The sequence below is a fragment of the Petaurus breviceps genome, unplaced genomic scaffold, assembly GCF_028583685.1.
Source record: "Petaurus breviceps papuanus isolate PSGF00001 unplaced genomic scaffold, PetGlider_PUasm1.0 37, whole genome shotgun sequence".
In the NCBI taxonomy this organism is placed as follows: Eukaryota; Metazoa; Chordata; class Mammalia; order Diprotodontia; family Petauridae; genus Petaurus; species Petaurus breviceps.
In genome coordinates this window covers 67117977-67136355 of record NW_027186296.1, presented here as the reverse complement: position 1 = coordinate 67136355, position 18379 = coordinate 67117977, and the positions used below count along the sequence as shown (strand labels likewise).

Genomic DNA, 18379 nt, shown 5'->3' with positions numbered 1-18379 from the left:
GCTAAGAGTTTTTTTAGAGGCATGAGCCAGATTCCGTTGTTCTCAGAAAAAACCATGAATAGGGACAAAGTGAGTCATAAATGTTAATATTTAAGAGAAGTGCCCAAGATTGAACTCAATCTGTCTATCAGAGGTCAAGACCTGATAAATATGTTGCATAATAATACAATACTTGGGCAATTACTTAATATATTAGTTCTGCAGGCCAGCACAACACTAGGGCAAGGCAAATCATGGTTTGGAACATAAATAAGTCAGGTTTCTCATCACTGTGAAGTAATGCTATATTTGTAAACCTATGCATTCAATAGCTTACAGTTATAATTTATATTTAAAATTCCTAGTGAAAGGAATTGCATAATTTTTTTTGATTATATATTGTTTCCCTTCCTGAAAGCATGATAAAATGAATGTGTACATAGATTATTTAAGTCTCCAATTTCATGCTGTCAGTATCTCATCATCTACACTGCTAAGTGCTTGCTGAGTTTTAAAATCTCCGTCTCCTAGTTTAAAGTCCTGGGTCATAAGTTTAAAGCCAGAAAGGATCTTAGAGGTCATCTAATCTAAACCCCTCAAAGTACAGATGAGGAAACTGATATCCAAGTACAGAAGTGACTTGCCCAAGGTCACAGCATGAGCAATAGCGCTGGAATTCAAATCTAGTTCTGTTGATTCCAATACACTTTCCACTTCACACACTGCACACACACATGCCCCCCACCCCACCCCCCAGTGTCTGCAGATGAGTGTGTCTGAGTCTTTTATTCTAACAGTCAAGTACAACTGGCTGCACAAACATGACCAGAGTCCAATCAGTGGGTTTTTTTTTAAACCAGACCAGTGAGAGATAAGATAATAAGAACCCTGGGTCAAGGCAGGTAATGGAGCAGAAGCTGGGAAATTGAGAAGAAAAGAAACTGAGGAGTACAGAAGCTTTCTGTGAATGTTGACAGTAAACAAACAAAAACAGAAATTTTCATCTCTTTTTGAGTCCATAGCTGGATAATTTCTATATTTAAGTTGCCTGTGTTGTTTTAAGCATCGGGGTGTTTCGAATGCACACTAGGGGTCCCCAGCATGCTTATTGAAAGATACTGGTCAGTGTCCAAACCTTACTGTGGAGATCACTGAGATCACCAGCAGAAATAAAAAGTATCTCTTGTTCAAGATGGCCAGGAAGTTACAACATTCTTCATGTGGAAGGAAAGGAGAAATGGAGAGGAATATCTCTCCACCCTTCTCTTCCCTATTCTCTTCCTTCCTGCCCTTGAATACTAATGCTACTGCTTAACAGTGTGACCTTGGGGAAGTCACTTGAGTTTTTGGATCTCAGTTTCCTCAACTGCATGTTTAGGAGTTGGGATTAGATGACCTCGAAGTTCTTTCCTGAGCTTTTTACCATCAATCCCTACCCCATTTCCCCTGTCTCCTTGTCCCTTTTGTTCTAAAGAGGCTCCTGAATCATTCCAACCTCCAATCCTTTGTCAATTCACAGTACTTTTTTCAGCTCCCCTTGGCCCCTATGAAGTTATATACAAATAACTCTGGTCCCTATAAACAGTTAAAAAATACTCCTGGCAGGAAGGAACTAGTACTTATAGAGCTGAGGGATCTTTTTTTTCATGTCTACACTGTATCCTCTTCTAGCTTCCACTGTTACCAAGTCTCAAATGGTATTTTAGTATATCTATCTCTATAGAAAAGAGTTGGTCATAGAGTAATAAAAACTCAAAAGAGAAGCCTAAAGAGACATAAGCATGAAAATGATCATAGATTCAGAAAGAATAAAAGAAAGAACATCTTGGTGATATTTAATAATAACACAAATATAATGCTTTGGGGCATTTTATGCCCCAAACACACATTTTATGAAATACACACCATTTTATGAAATAGATAGTTCAAGTATCATTATCCTTATCTTAGAGATGAGGAAATAAAAGATAAGACGAACTGAATAACGTGCCCAGAGTCACATATAAGCATAAGAGCTAGAACTGAAACCCAGGTTTTCTGACTTCAAATCCATTGCCCTTTCCACCAATCTGAGATGTTGCTAAACTTGACCATCTTAACCTCTTATGCTTTGTTGTATGTTCTTTTTCATCTTAATTATGTAAAAGCACCTTCCAGGAATGCAACAAGAGGGTCCAATCTCTATTGCACCCAGAGTACTTTCTGGTTCATTTTTGCCCCAACCATGGATAACTTTATCCTTTTTTAAAATGTACCTGTTGCTAACAAATCACTTCGACTCCCCAAGACTAGGAGAAGCTAAGCCACTAAACTCAGTTCTCCTGGGACCCGTGCAGCCTACTTCTCACCCAGGCCATTTTGAATCCTCTCCACTGCCCATTTTCTACCTGACAACAAGAATCAGATCTTGAAAGAGCATATTAATTGACTGTTCTATTGTTTCATTTACTATCTTTATGATTTTGCATGACTCCCTCCCCTAAGCTCCAGTCCCCTATTTGTGTGGTCCCTTCCATTCAAAATTATGTTCCATGAGGTAGGAACTAGCTTGCTTGCTTGTATTGGTGAGAGCATCACTCATTATCCAGAATCTGTGCAAACCATCATGAGCATGGTGTAGTATACTGATAAACATTTTGTTTCTCTTTGAGAACAAAGCACAATGATCATTTCATTGGCAATCCAGTCATGGAAGACAGCCAGTGAAAAGACTCAGAGATGGGAGATTGAATGTACAGTGTAAGCAGCAAGTGTCAGGAAGCCATTGCTACTGGATGGCAGAGTTTGTGAAAGTGAGTCAAGTGTAAAAAGAGAGGAAAGGTAAGAAGGGACCAGGTTATAGAGGGCTCTGATAGGGCTTGCTTTTTTATGCTAGAAGTATAGAGAGCCATTAGAGTTTATTGAGTAGAGGTTATATGGTCAGATGTGCATCTTACAAATATCAATTTGAATGGAAGATTATAATAGTCCAGGTGTAAAGTGATAAGGGCCTGTGACAGGGTGCCATCTGTGTCAGAAGAGCATATGTAAAAGATATTATGAAGGTCACCTTGCTGGAAATCTAAGGGAAAGAATGGATGCCACCCAAAAGGACCCAAGTTGTTTCTCTTTAACTCTTCTTATAACACAGAATGGGTAACTCCTCCTGATTCAAACACCAGTCAACTCTAACACAATACACACACACACACACACACACACAGAGTCAAGAGGAACAATATAGCATTTCTGTACCAACTCAACAAAGTACAGTCCTTAAAGGGGGGGCCCAAAGTACATATCCAACAAAAAGAGGCCAGAGCACATGTCCAGTTCCAGGAGAGGAAGAACTAGGAAATCAAGTATTTCCACTGGTTGGCCCACCATATCTATTTGATTCCTCACACTCACCTAGATCATTAGAGCTCAAAACGACCTTTGCCATCATGAAGTCTAACCCCTCATTTTACAGAGGAAGCACCTTGCCTGCAAAGAGGTGACGTGACTTGTCCAATAACACACATAAAACAGTTGGTCAGGGAAGACCTAGGACCCCAGGTGTTGTGACTCTCAGAACAGGCCTCTTTCCACATTATTCACTCTCCTGATTTATACCCATTTTATAGAACATGGAATATACTTTTACTATTTTAAATTATTATCATAGTTTATAGCTGTGCCTTTACCTTCATAACATATTGTTGATCCTCTGTATGTCCCCAAACCTACAAATTTATTTGATACTGTACCCTTGCTTAGGAACACACCGCCAATTATAATTCATTTCATTCCAACACTTACTGAGTGCTTACAATATACAAGGAACATTGTTCCTATGGGTAAACAGGATGTACTTTATGACACAGTTTCCAGGAATATACTGCAGTGAGTAACAACCATTGCACATATTATATGTTCTGTTTTGTTTCCAAAGGCTTTCTTGGGCTGGAATAGAAGTGCATCCAGAACTATGTTCACACCATTAATACTCTAATCGCTGATTCTTTAGCTGTCCTCCCCTTTGGAAAACAGCAAGGTAGAGGGATATTACTCATTTTACAGATGAGGAATCTGAGGCCCAGAGTGAGGAAGTAACTTGCCCAAGGTCACTATCAAAATTAAACCATTGTCAGGGATTTGAATAATATATTTCAAAAGACTTTTGCATCACATTTCATTTTTACAAGAAGCCTGTAAGACGGTAAGAAAAGAAACTATTAAGTCTGCTTTGAAGATAATATTAAATGACTTCTTCAAGCACTTTCTCCAGGAAGACAACCTCAAATCCAGCCTCAGATAATTAATGGCTATGGATCTGGGGCAAGTCACTTAACCACTCATCCTCAGTTTCCTCATCTGTAAAATGGGGGTAATAATAGTCCCTACCTCCCAGGTTTGTTGTGAGAATCAAATGAAGTGATATATGCAAAGTGCTTAGCATAGTGTCTAGCACATAGGAGCCAGCATTTAATATATTTGCTTATTCCCTTCCTCTTTGGGATTCAGTTTAACTCCTTAGACATTAAAAAGTGGACAATTATACCTAGATGGCACATAATGTATTGATTTCCAATTTAAGTAGTTGTTAACAGTCCATGGGTAAACATAGGTTTTGGAACTGAGGGTGAGGTAAGGACAAGCAGGAGTAGAGAGAAAAGAGAGGATGAGGAATATCTCTATAGTCTATGACTTAGCCTATTACTTTACTAAGAATATTGAGGACATGTACCATGAGTTCTCTTACTTCCCCTTCTCTATTCCTTAAATTCCTCACACTTTCTTATCTTAGTTATGCATGTTCTCCTCCTTTTCTCTGATCATGGCAGAAGAGGTATGCTTACAGGTCATTAAGGCTTCTCCCCCTGCCTGTACCCTTTGTGTCATTTTCTCCTACCTCCTCCAGGACCTTGCTCCCCATCCCATTTTATGCATCTTTAATCTCCTTACACTGACTCATTCCCATCTGCTTCCAAAAATGCACAGGTATCTGCAATTCCCTTAAAAAAAAAAAAAAAGCATGGAGGAGCATAAATTTAAAGGTCAGTGGAACCTATGGCCTAATTTACAGATAAAGAAGCTGAAACCCAGGAATATGAAGCGACTTATTTCAGGTCACAGGGTATTCAATAGCAAACTCAGGATTTGAACCTAAGTCCCCCAACTCCAAAGACAATGGGGTTTTTTTCCCACTGTATCACACTGAGTCCTGTGACCTTGCTACCCATTTAGTTACCATCCCATCTCCTTCCTCACCTTCACTGTGAAACCATGTGAGAAAAGCTATTTCTATTTGTCTCTACCATTGTCTCTACTTGATCACAACCCACCCTCTTCCTAATTCCCTTACAATCTGGCTCCTGCCAAAATAATCTTTCTTACGCTTAGATTTTTGTTACATCATGTCTCTGTTTAATAATCTTTAAGAGCTCCTCATTGCATATCAAGAAAAGTTCCAGGTCCTTTGCTTTACATGTTAGGACAAGCATATATAAATAATTTCATGGGAGCCTTTGGCAATAGACCACACTGCATACTAGAAATCCACCATGCTTGGTCTAAGAAAATAGGATGGTCCCTACCACATAGGCAAGTTTTTTCCTTATGTAAGGTACTGCCCCTTTGTCATGTAGACATTTTGGTTACTGAAAAGAACAGGAAAAAAAGAACCTTTCTGTAAGAAATACTGATGAAATAAGCTTGAGAGAATATATAGCCTCTCAGCTAAAATGTTGTGGAGAGACACAGACTATTCTGAGGAACTGAGAAAAAAGGCTTCCTCAGACAGATGCACTGAAAAGATCTGTTTTAAAGCAGAGTACTGAGTTATAGGTGGCTGTAGTACACTGACTGTAGTCCAACACAGACCTTGGCACAAGGCATCATTTTTGTTCAGTTTTTCAGTATGTCTGATTCTACATGGTCTCATTTGGGTTTTTCTTGGTATAGGTAGATATAGAGTGGTTTGCCATTTCCTTCTCTAGCTCATTTTACAAATGAGGAAACTGAAGCAAATAGGATTAAGTGACTTGCCCAGGTCATACAGCTAGTAAGTGTCTGAGGCTGGATTTGAACTCAGGTCTTCCTGACTAGGGCCGGTGCTCTATCCACTGCCCTCCCCCTTCCCAGTGCATAGTGGGCACTTAATAAATGCTAGTTGATAGATTCATATATTGCTATTTCAGAGTTTTGAAAGAAACAGCAGATAAATTGTAATCAAATAACTGTTTGGGGACTATGAGAAGATTACTTAAAGTCTATACCTAACAAAAAGGTGGAATTTTCATATCTATGATGTGAAGTTAGAGATGGACCACTGCGAAAGAGAAGGCCCTGATTCAAGGCATTAGAAGTCTGAAAGAGGAGGTGAAGATGAGCAGATGAAGGTAGAAGAGGAAGCTGGGCACAAGGAGGTGTCAAGGACACGAAACTAGGCGCATGAAAGAAGAAGAGCTGCTGCTTGCAAAAGGCAGAGGACAGAAGCTGAAAGGTAGGCTCCGCAGCGCTTTGGTTGGGAGTGATGCTGAACGGAAAAAAGGCATTGTTTTGTGGTGAACATTTTGCAATAAATATCTATAAAGTACTTACTGTACACCAGGCACTATAAATGCTAAGGATACAAAGAAAGGGAAAAGGCAGTCTCTGCTCTGAAGGAGCTCACAGTCTAATGAAGGAGATAACATGCAAACCACAAGCTATATACAGGATAAACTGGAAATAATCAATAGAAGAAAGGCAGTAGAATTGAGAGGGATCTGAAAAGGTAAAATTGATAGTCTTTGAGGACAGAGGGTGGGGAGGAGAGAGCATAAGGATGGGGGAGAAGAGTGAGGGAGGGGGGAAGAAAGGAGAGGGGAGGAGGAAGAGGAAGAGAAAAAGAAGGAGGGGGAGGACCCTTAGGTTGTTAGTGTAGGTGTCAGGAGTATGGTTGCACCCTCAACAGTGTATAAGGGAGGTTAAAAAGGATGATGGGAGGGAGAGGGGAAATAATGAATTCGATTTTGGACATGTTGAAATTAAGATGTCTAAAAGACATCAGTTTGAGATACCCAACAGGCAGTTGGAGATCAGAGCTGGAGGTCAGAGCTATAAGCAGACTTTAGAATCATCACCTTAGATCTCTATAATTGACAGAGCCCCTTGGACATTCATGTTTATCAGGTGTGACCTAGCTGAAAATCCAGCAAAGAAGACTGAGAAGGAGCAGTAGCAGATAAATAGCAGAACAGGTGAAAATAGCATCACAAAAACCTAGAGCGAAGAGAGTATCAAGAACAGGGTGACTGACAGTGTCAAAAGTTACAAAGAAGTCAATAAAGATGAGGATTAGGAAAAGGCCATTAATTTGGCAATTAATAGATCATTACACTGAAGAGAGGCACAAGTGTCTTTCTAACATCATCTACAATCTGAGAGGAAATCTCTCAAGAAGTTGCCTTTGTTCCCCTTTATTGCCCTCTTTAGTTTGAGAGGGAGAAAGAAAGAAGGAAAGACAGTCTTTGCATAGGGTATGCTGATGGCTAATTGGATAAAACAATACACAGCTATTTGAAGAATTGACTGGGAAAAGGTTAAATGGGCCTGTCACTATCTACAACTTGAGAGAAATTCTTCAGAATACCAGAGCAGTTTGAGTTTCTCATTTCTCTTGCTTGCCACTTGTTACCAAGCACATAATGCTTCATCTTCTGACTTGGTGCCTTTTCATTGGCTATTTGCCATGCCTGGAGTGTTCTTCCCTCCCCCAAGCCCCTTTGTCTCTGCCTCCTGGCTTCCCTAGCTTCCTTCAAGTCTCAGCTGAAATCCTATATTCCACAAAAGGCTTTTCCTAGTCCCCTCTCTCCACCCCAAACCCCAGTGCCTTCCCTTTGAGATTGTGGGGTCATCTCCAGATATCCTGATCCTATCTATATCTTGCCACTGGACCAGATGACTCCAGAGGAGAAAGTAAGAGAAAGTAAAAGACTTTGCACAGCCCTCCTTCACTTAAATCCAATTCACTTGCAAGTTATGGCAACAGTTTTCTGGTGTCGTGGTCCTTTTTGAGAAGGAAGGACAAACAACAGCCATCCTTTGAGATTACCTCCAGTCTACTCTGTATATCTTGTATGTTGATAGTTGTTTACATGGTATCTCCCATTAGAATGTAAGTTTCCTGAGATCGAGCAAGCAAACCTTTCTTTGTACCAGTAGTGCCTAGTCCATGCTTAGCAAATGTGTTGATTTGACTTAGCCTTTAAAGCCCAGTTCAAGTACTGTTTCTTCCATAATCCCACCCCCTCCCCCCAGTCAGCAAAAACCTTCCCCGTGCACTTAGATGATATGAATGCAAAATGCATGCATTATGACTCATGTTCTGTGTATCTAAATTTTTATATCATATTCAACTTGTAAATTCCATTAGGACAGGGACTATAACATATATAAATTTTGTATTTTCCTCAGCATCTTGCAAATAATCCATAATAAGTCATCAACAAATGTTTGTTAAATGAATGCATAAATGAATAAACATGCTCCTATTCATAGAAATCCACATTTGAGATATGTACTGGGAGGCCTGGGGTATTGGAACAAAGCACATAGGTACTGAGTAGGCAGAAAAGCAGACTATACATTGAAGTGATGGGACTTGAGGCCTCCATCTCCTCATCTGGGAATCGGAGGAACTTAAGGTAGCCAGTATTTTAAGTAGGCTATGAGTGTGAATTCAGCTAGTGAAGACAGGAGAATGGAAGAATAAGAAAGTTAGTCAATGCCTGTGCAAGGGTGGAACTGGTGAGCCCAAGGTTTGTATTGACTTCTGGTCTAAGAAACTGTATTCAGGGGTCAGGAGGTGAACTAGGCTCTATTTCAGTCCACCTGCCAAATATTCCCCATTCCCCCAAACATGTACTTAAACATATTACTAGAAAAGTATTGATGAGGCTGGGCTCCAAGTTTGTCTTATATATGTGACTTGGGCATTTTCCAAAGTTCCCCCAGATCTGTTTTGGGAAGGTGACCAGGAGGGCATAGACAGGGGACATGAGTGGGGGCAATTGACCAACACCAGCATTAATTACCATCACTTTTCCCTTCTCCTGCCTCTCTGGAAGGAGGTAGAGGTAGAGCTGGTACAGAGTTTAAGGGGAAAACTCTGAGGAGCTCTGAGTGCTTGTTACCACTGAACTCAGAGCAACAAAGCTATTCAGTGCAGGAACCAAAGATCTTTTCTCCCCTATTTTACAAAAGAATCTGGAGAAGACTTTAGCATCTAAGGCAAAATGTCACCTTGTATATATGGTACAGCTCTGCCTGCTTGCCACCAAGTGACATCCTAGATAGCCTAAGTGATAGGCAAGTTGAATAAACCTTCATTGGCCAGAGACCCAACCTTTAAGAGAAGATAAAACCACTGCTAGGGATTTACCAGTGTTTTCAAGAATTAAGTAAGAAAATAGGGCAACAAATCTAGGATTGGAAAAGACCATAGAAATCATCTAGACAAACTCCCTGATTTTACCAAGAAGAAAAATAAGACCCAGAGGAGTTAAGTGACTGGCCCACAGATACTAAGTAGAGGAATTAGGATTTGAATCCAGACCTAGTGACTCAAAGCTTAGTGTTTGAGGTTTGAATATACTCACAAGATGGCCTCAGTACAAAGGAAGAGAGGGGGAAGACCCTACTTCAGTATATGACTTAGCCATTGGATGGTCATGGGCGGGGGGGGGGTGGGGATAGAGGTGATTCTTGGTGGATATTTTTAAGTATAAGTTCAGTAATAAACTCCAAGATTACCTGATAGGTCTGATGGCCATGTACTTCCAGCTATATAAAAGATTGAAGAAAAGAATGAATATATGACCCAAAGGACGTGTAAGGGGAGAGGGGTGAGTAGTCATCCCAATGTTGGCAATAAAGAATAATAGGGCAAGCCATGGCTTGTAAACCCCCAGGTGATCCAGTTTACTAGTATTTCAGGTCCTAGGCTTAGGATGGGAAAAGAGGTCCTATGGAGAAGCATCACAATAGGCAGCTAATAGACATATGACAGAGATAGAGACCTCACATTCTTAGGACAGCCATTCTGGACAAGCCTAAGGTCCTGTTTTCCATAAGGGCACCTAGGGAACCAGAGCAATGGATAGGGGTAGCACAATTCCTAACTTGAAAGGAGATCTGAGCGATGGCCCTCTCCCAGTCACAGTTCAAAGGGGTGGAGCCAAGGTGTACTCCATGATGCCTCTGTCACAATACAAGCCAGAAGCCAAGGTCACTACTACTAGTACCCAGAATTAAATGTGTGAATGGCCAAGACAAAGATCAATATTCACCTGCCCTGAGTTGCATATCTTGGAGCAAAGAGGAGGACCTATCAATCAATTAATATTTAGTAAGTACCTACCATGTGCCAAGCACTGTGCTAAGGGCAAGGGATAGAAAAAAAAAAGACAAAAGACAGTCCGTACCTTCAATGAACTTACAATCTAATGGATCTATATTGATGATATAGATAAATAAAAAGAGATGATAAAAAGAGAAGACCAAGAACAAGAATGAAAGTGGTACTCCATGGAAAACAGCCCTCTGTGAGAGGGTCAATATAGTACAATAACAGAAGAAACTGGAGAAGGTGCTATGTCAAGAAGCTCTTAAAAATGCTGTGGTAAGGGGCAGCCAGATGGCTCAGTGAGTAAGAGCACCGGCCCCAGTGTCGGGATGACCTGGGGGATCGAATCAAATCAGGGCTCAGATACTTAGAACCACACCCAGAAATAACTGTCCATGTAACCTTGAGCAAGTTACTTAACCCCAATGGCTTTAAAAAAAAAAATGCTGTGGTACCTTTTCCTATTCAGCCCAGCAGTAACTGGACAGTTCTCTTTCTGAGGCCATGAAAGCAAATTTGGCATATTAGAAAAAAGATAACAGTAGAAGTTGATGGTGCTGTGATGCTGAGGGATAGAGGAGTATGGGAGAATGCTGGGAGAGAAACAGCTATGAACAAGGATGTGGGGGAAAGCAGGTGTTTCCTATTCCTTGGGCCTATTTTAGAGCATCAGGACATGGCCTTAGGGCTGTTGTTTGTTCATGGTGTAGAGCAAGACTGGCCTAGAAATGGTGAAAAGAGTGTGGGTTAAAATTTCTTGTACAGTAGTGAGAGAGTCAGTACATGGAGAGAGAATAGTAATGACAATACAAAGTCATTTTGGCATGAGAATGGTGCAGTGTCTTTACAGGACAGAATGATGGAGCAGCAATCCAAGGAGAGTGGAATGAGAATAAAGTCAGTATGAGAGTGATTTCTGTGAGTTTATATAGGAGTGAGACTGAGTGGTAAGGCAAACTTGCAGCTGAGGTGTTGTACACTGCGTACTGAACCCTGGCACAGTTGGGGGGATGATAATGAAGTGCCTTGTGTCCTAGTCTCCCCCTTCCCCTCCCATCAGTGAGATATATATTGGGACAAAAATAATGATGGAGTTATAAAATCAGACTTAATTATATATAACATAACTGAATCACAAAGAACAGAACAAATAGAAAACTGAATGTTTTCTGAAATGGGGTAGGGAAAGGTACATAGTGAACATTAGCAGGGAGCTCACATGTATATAACAGTGAGTGAGAATAGAATAAGAGGGAAGAAAATGTCATAATTTCAGCAAATGATGCCCTTGATTTCCACAATGAAGCAATACTTAATAACCACCTTTCTCTAACTTCCCTTGGCAATGGCCCCAAAAGCAGTGAAGTCAGAGGAGAGAGGGAAAAATGAGGATGGTTAAAGTAAATGTATCTGTGTGTGCAATTTGTACCAAATTATTATGAACTTGCTCTATAATGAAAACCTTACTCTTATTTTTCTGTGTTATCTGCCTGCCTTCATGTGTCATCTGTGGATTTTATAAAACTCCCTAAAAATTCCCATATTTATATATCAAAGATTCTGTGCAACTCTGGATTTTTTATTAGGAAGGCTTGGAAGCCCTCTGTGTAGTTAAAGGCTCATTTTTCACCTCTAGGATTATACTCAGTATTGATGGTTGTGTTTGTCCTTCGTTCTGGAAGAGGACCATGACATCAGGGAATGATGCTGTGACTTGCCGTTGACTTGGATCTGAGTGAGGCAGGGCTGTCAAGGTCACCAGCCTCACTTTCTCCTCCAGAACCATCTGGGTCCAGTGATTCGTCAGGATAACTGGAGATGGCCCAAGACACAATGGGAAACCCTGGCCCTTTTAAGTTAAGATCTTTTCAGGTTCTCACTTTGAGAGGTAATGCCCATTTGATGAATAGGCCTCTTTAAGAGGTGAATCTAGGGATGACTCCTTTAATATAAATAAATAAATGAAACTATGAGGGTAAGACCCTCAGAGTTGCTGGTCGAAAGAAAAAGTTACTATTTACATTCACTCCGAGCCTGGAGGGCCCAAAAAAGCCATTAAGTGGTGCTTGGGCAGGGACCTATTGCTGTCCAATCTATGATCTCCTGAGTGAATTGGTTTAAGTTTTGGTCTCTGAGAAAGAAATCTAGCCAGTAAACCCCAAGCGAGCTAGGCAGCTTTCCACTAACAAAATTTACCTTATTTTGGAGAGGGAGAGTTTTGATGGTTAAATTATTCTTGGTTGTAAACATATACATGTATATATATATATATATATATATTTACATATACACACACATACATATATATATATATATATATATAAATTACCTTTTAAAATAGCATATGCCAAGCTCTCTGCCTCTATTTGGTGGCAGCTGCTAAATTTTGTGCAATCCTGTGACTCCTTAGTAATTTAATTCTTTTTTTTTTCTGGCTGCTTACAGTACTTTTTATTTGACCTGAAAGCTCTAGTTTTTTGTTATAATGTTCCTAGGAGGTTTTGGTTTGGGGTTTCCTTCAGGAGGTGACTAGTGGATTCTTTCTACTTTCATTTTGTTCATTTCACATACAAGATACTGAGGCTCAGGACAGTAACAACATTTATAGAGTACTATATTCCAGGCATTGTGCTAAGCCATTTACAACTATTATCTCACTTGATCTTTACAAAAAAATCCTGGGGAGTAGGTGCTATTATGATCCCCATGTTACAGATGAGGAAACTGAGCAAACAGAGGTTAAGGGACTTGCCCAGAGTCACACAGCTAGTAAGTGTCTGAGGCCAGATCTGAACTCCGGTCTTCCTCACTCTGGGCCCCTATCCATTTTGCCACTAGCTGCCTTAAAAGAATCCATCTTCTCCAGAATCCTACTCAATCATTTGGGGACAGATTCAGTACCTGATACCCAATCAGGACTTGTCCCCTATTGTACCAACAGGACATGAAAAACATGTTGATATCACTCCTCCTTGTTTGTACAATCTTCTACTAAAAAAAAGTAGAAGATTGAACAACACTCAAATTATGTAAAATAATTCCTCCACCTTCCCTCTCACTTCCCCACCCCCAATGTTGTATTCCTTTTCCCCCTCACACTCCATGTGAAGATACCCATTAGATGTCTTGAAGACTCACTACCCATTTCTTGGCAGCTTTCAGCTGACACATACCTACTGCAGACAAAACAAAAACTCTCCCACACCAAATTTGAAATACCAATGTCAAAAGGTGATTGGTTCGTTTCTTTCCCACACCACCCTGTTCCCAATCATTCATTCTCTTCGAAGTTTCTGCCACTTTTATATACACTGCTACTGCTCCTCAAAGATTTTTTACTTACTTTTATATTAATACATCTGTGGAAGGCAAAATATTAATACTTTACTCTTTGTTTTAGGCATAAATCTGCCAGAAGTAATTCTTATTAATTTATCTTCATTCTAATCCAAACATTATTCTAGTTTAGGGAAAAAAGTCCAAATTGGCAGAGTTCCCTCATGCCTTCAGATATCTCTCTAAAATAAGACATTTTAAAGTAACATTTATAGAATTCTTGAATAAGGAAATTTCACAGTACGATAAAACATAGTTACATAACTCAGGCTAAGGTAAAATTTAACACTTTGCTTCATCAATCCGAAATAAGTCACTTGGAGTCTTGGAGAATCGTTTTCCTAAAACAAGTTAATTCTTCTATGACCACTACACTCAAGGGCTCTTCCCCTGACCCTAGCTGGGAGCTGCAGTAATCAAAGAGATTTCCACCCCTGACCAATGTCATATCCCCTTCAGGAAATGGGAAAAGAGGCCATTACTTTTAGCTGGATCAGTCAAAAGTCCTGTGTCATTGTCTAGTCACCACTCAACTTACTTTAAGAGAAGAGACCTTCCTAGACTGGTCATAAAGGGGGGCAGCAGGACATTGTTTTGGAACCGAGAGAGAAAAGTTTATCAAAATTTCACTTTCATATTAGTCCAAAGGTCTCAGACTAGGATATCTTTTAAATGGTTTCTTCATATTTATAAAAGGGACAATATTGATCTCCGTCCACAAATCCCGCTGCCCCCATCGTTGCTCATCTGTTCCTAAGGATGAAGTTTACCACATGTGGGGCTCTAAGGAGGAGCTCTTTATATCCCCTTCTCACAAAACTTCCAACCCCCTATAAAATGGGCCACTTTAAGAAATAAGTATTAGTAATTAAATTAAACTAGACATGACCCATGAACAACAAAATTGTGCAGTGGATAGATAGCATTAGACTTGAGAATTAAGAAGACCTAAGTTTAAATTGTGTGCTAGACACTTACTCTGGGAAAGTCACTTAAGCTCTAGACAAGTCACTTATAACCTCAGTTTCCTCATCTGTCAAAAGGGGGATAAAAATAGAATGTATGCAAGTTAGGAGGATTTTGTCATACTTCTTAGTTACCCAGATTCCATGGCCATGACAATCTCTAGTTTCCAGGTCTTAGATATTTCACAGGCCTGTGACTTGTAAACATCTGCACCATGGTTGCACAATGAGATATGGTGTGACATAAATGTGATTTTTACTACACTTGTGCTAAATGATGAGATTGCTAAAATTAGCCTGTGTGGCTACTGCTAACAATATGCCTTCTTTGTCCATTGCCCTATAAAGCAAGTGGGCACTGGGCAATGCCTGAGGGAAACCATAGGGGAATATGACAGTGTTATGCTGTGTGCCAGCCCCCATTAAGACTTAGGGTGAATCTGTGTTTGCTTTTACTTTTAAAGGGTAGGGCTGCCAATCTCAAGGCTCACAGACGGGAAGGGACCTCAGTGCATAGATAAAGGTTAGAGCTCACTGAGAGGAACTTGTGACTTTAGTGCATAGATAGTTTAGATGAGATTTGGGCCAGACCGGAGAAGACTTGAGGCAAGGAAAAGGAGTATTTGGGCCAGAGCAGAGGAGACTTGAAGAGATTAAGTAAGAACAAAGGAGTCACAAGGTATTGCCTAGGCCTAAGTAAGAACAAAGGAGTCACAAGGTATTGCCTAGGCCAGTACAGATAGGGGGAAGAGGCTGGGAAAGGGATTTCACAGATTACAATTTTACAATACAAATTGCTGTTACAACTGCTCAGACTGGTTTTACAAATTGGTTCCACAAATTGACCTAGACCCCAGGTACCCCATCATGTCCACTGGAAATTAGTTTCTATAGTTAATATAACCTTTTATTTTATTCATGAGTGATACAGATATTCAGAGATAGAAGAAGTATATAGGGAGGGTGCTCACAGAAAATTTCTAAGAAAGTAGAATCAATCAGATTTATCTCTTGGTTACCAGTATGGAAGAAACCAGAATGTAACCAAAGGGTCTGCCTCTATTTACAGAATCCTGTAGTTCTGTTTCTTTGGTCTCAAAGAAAACTCTTGTGGGGAATAGATATTTTTATCCCAAAACTAACAATACAAAGTTTATCCACTTCTACAACTGTAAACATTTTTCTTGACAACATAATTATATTAAACCGTATGTTAAATTAATTAAATTCAAAATTTTCATAATTGGCATTTTCAATTATTTTTAAGACATATTTACTTTTTTTTTTTTTTACTGGAGGTGTGATTTCTTTGGTATAATTAGTTCCAGTTGAGAAGCTTTCTCTATCAATGCAAATTTGTATCTGCTGTATAATTTAAAGCTTTAGAGAGTTGCTTGGAGCACTGAGAGGTTGCTTAGCCCAGGATCATAAAGCCAGTATGTGACGAAGGTGAAACTCAAATCCAGGTCTGTCTGACCCTAAGGCCAATTCTCTATCCATTATGCCTGCCTCTCATTTAAACTTGTTGAAATTAATTAATTTCAGTGCAACCTAATTTCTATTTTAATAAGCACTTAGTGAGGAAACTCTTCACCTGAGAAAAAAAGTTGGGAAAAGACCAAAATAAGGACTCAGGAGACCTGATTCTAGTCCTGACTCTAATGTTTATTGGTGTTGTGATAACCGAGGGCATGAAAGCTAACAGTTTAGAGTTCTGTAGAAATATACAAAAACAAACCAGAAATTCAATGAAAAACAGTTTGTTTTGCACAAGTTGGAAAAATGGTTGAAATAACAAAGGAAACAGAAAAACAAGTCTGTAAAATTACACAACTAGGGTGGCTAGGTGGCACAGTGAATACAGCACCAGTCCTGAAGTCAGAAGGACATGAGTTCAAATCCAGTATCAGACACTTAACACTTACTAGCCATGTGACCTTGGGCAAGTCACTTAGCCCCAATTGCCCTGCCTTCTCTCTTCCAAAAAAAAATTACACAACTAGAAAAGAACGTGGATTTTATGCAGACAAAGGCAAGAGATCTGGAAGAGTACAAGAAGAGAGCTGTTAAGATTTCCCAGAAATTGTCAAAAAGAAAAGAATCATGATACAATATTTCAGAAAACCACATAAGAAAATTTACCAAAAATATTGAAAGAGGACATATTGCAAATCAACAGAATTCAAATGAAAATGAAGTGAGGATGAGTCATGAATTCAATTCAGCTAGGCACTTCCTTGTCAAGCTTCAAGCCCAAAATGACAAGGAAATGATTTTACAATCAAGTAAAAAAAAATACATTACATATCAAAAGACATGCATTCAAATGATTGAAAATATGTTTCTTCAAGAATGAGAAATGACAAAAGGAACTGGATTATAATATACTAAAAATTAAGCATTTAAAGACTTCTCCAAATCAACTTCTCAGCAAAGCTAAGTATTCTTTTTGAACACAAAAGTTGGTCACTTAAAAAGTCACAAATTTCATGGATTCATGGGAGGAAAAGCTAAGCTTAAAGCAGCTTTTGATATGCTTTTTTAAAAATATATTAACAAGAACAAAAAGATGCATCATCAAGATCATTGTAAAAAGCAATGGCAAATTTACAACTGTGATTAAGTAGTCACTACCCTCAGTGTAATCACCACAGAGGGATAACAAAATAAAAGTTGTTTTGATTAACTACTGACACAAATGAGCTTGGAGGAGGGAAATGAAAGAGAAGAATAAGTTTATTATGGGTGTCACAGATAAAGAAAAAGAATGTGGCACAGAAAGTAGAATAGGAAAAGAAAGCAATCTTGGACAAAGAGAAGGGTGAGCAAGTCAAATTCTTGCTTAATTTTATAGGACCTGAACTGTTATTTGTGTGTATACGTGTCTGCACATGTTTATGTGTTAATGTTGAGATAAAATTAATACAAATGAAATTTTTTAATTGTATTATTTTTATGACAAAATGAGTAATTAACAAAGTATGATAGATGATAATCCACTCTCAATTTCCTCTAAACCAACACATGTGCTTGCATCCACTATGCTTCAAGGGTGGGGAAAGGACTGCCACCCCTTCACTATCCATCATGGAGCATCCTAGGGAGGAAGATTTACATTCTGCTTATTTTAGAAAGAAGGGTGAGATGGTCAGGAAGCTCCCCTTTATTTTTTCCAACTAATGCAATACCATTTTCTTGTGGTTGGGGGTGGGGAGAGAGAACCAAAGGACTACCCAGGGTTTGCTGAGTCATCTCAAAATGCCCAAGTCTGTTAAACCCTGAAGAATGCCACACGTTATCAAGCAGAAACAGGCAGTGGATGGAGTGGCTAGATGGCGCAGTGAATAGAGAACTGGCTGTGGAGTCAGGAGTACCTGAGTTCAAAATCGGCCTCAGACACTTAACACAACAACTAGCCGTGTGACCTTGGGCAAGTCATTTAACCCCAATTGCCCTACCTTACCCCCTCCAAAAAGGAAAAAAAAAACAGGCAGTACAGTTCAGCAAGGGCTTCCCTTGGTGGCTCCCACAGGCCCATCCACATGGCTGCTTCATGGAGTGTACTCCAAACGAACCCCTGCTGCAACTAGATCTTCATCCATCTCTTCCCCTAACTATGGATCTCCCCTGAAGCTCTGTCCTGGATCCTCTCGTCTTTTCTTTCTATCTTTTCTCTCTTATTTGGTGATCTCAGTACCCAGGAGTTCAATGATCATCTCTAAGCAGATTCCCAGATCCATGTTGTTTC

General features: G+C 39.7%; 1 protein-coding gene across 1 annotated transcript in view; it reads left to right on the top strand.

The window, feature by feature from the left end:
• The first annotated feature begins 739 nt into the window (after positions 1–739).
• Positions 740–18379, top strand: part of CTSH (cathepsin H) — a 103606-nt gene continuing 85966 nt past the window's right edge. Inside the window, exon 1 of the mRNA XM_069098664.1 lies at positions 740–746. The gene's annotated coding sequence lies outside the window, so the exon portion shown is untranslated. The remainder of the gene's footprint in view (positions 747–18379) is intronic.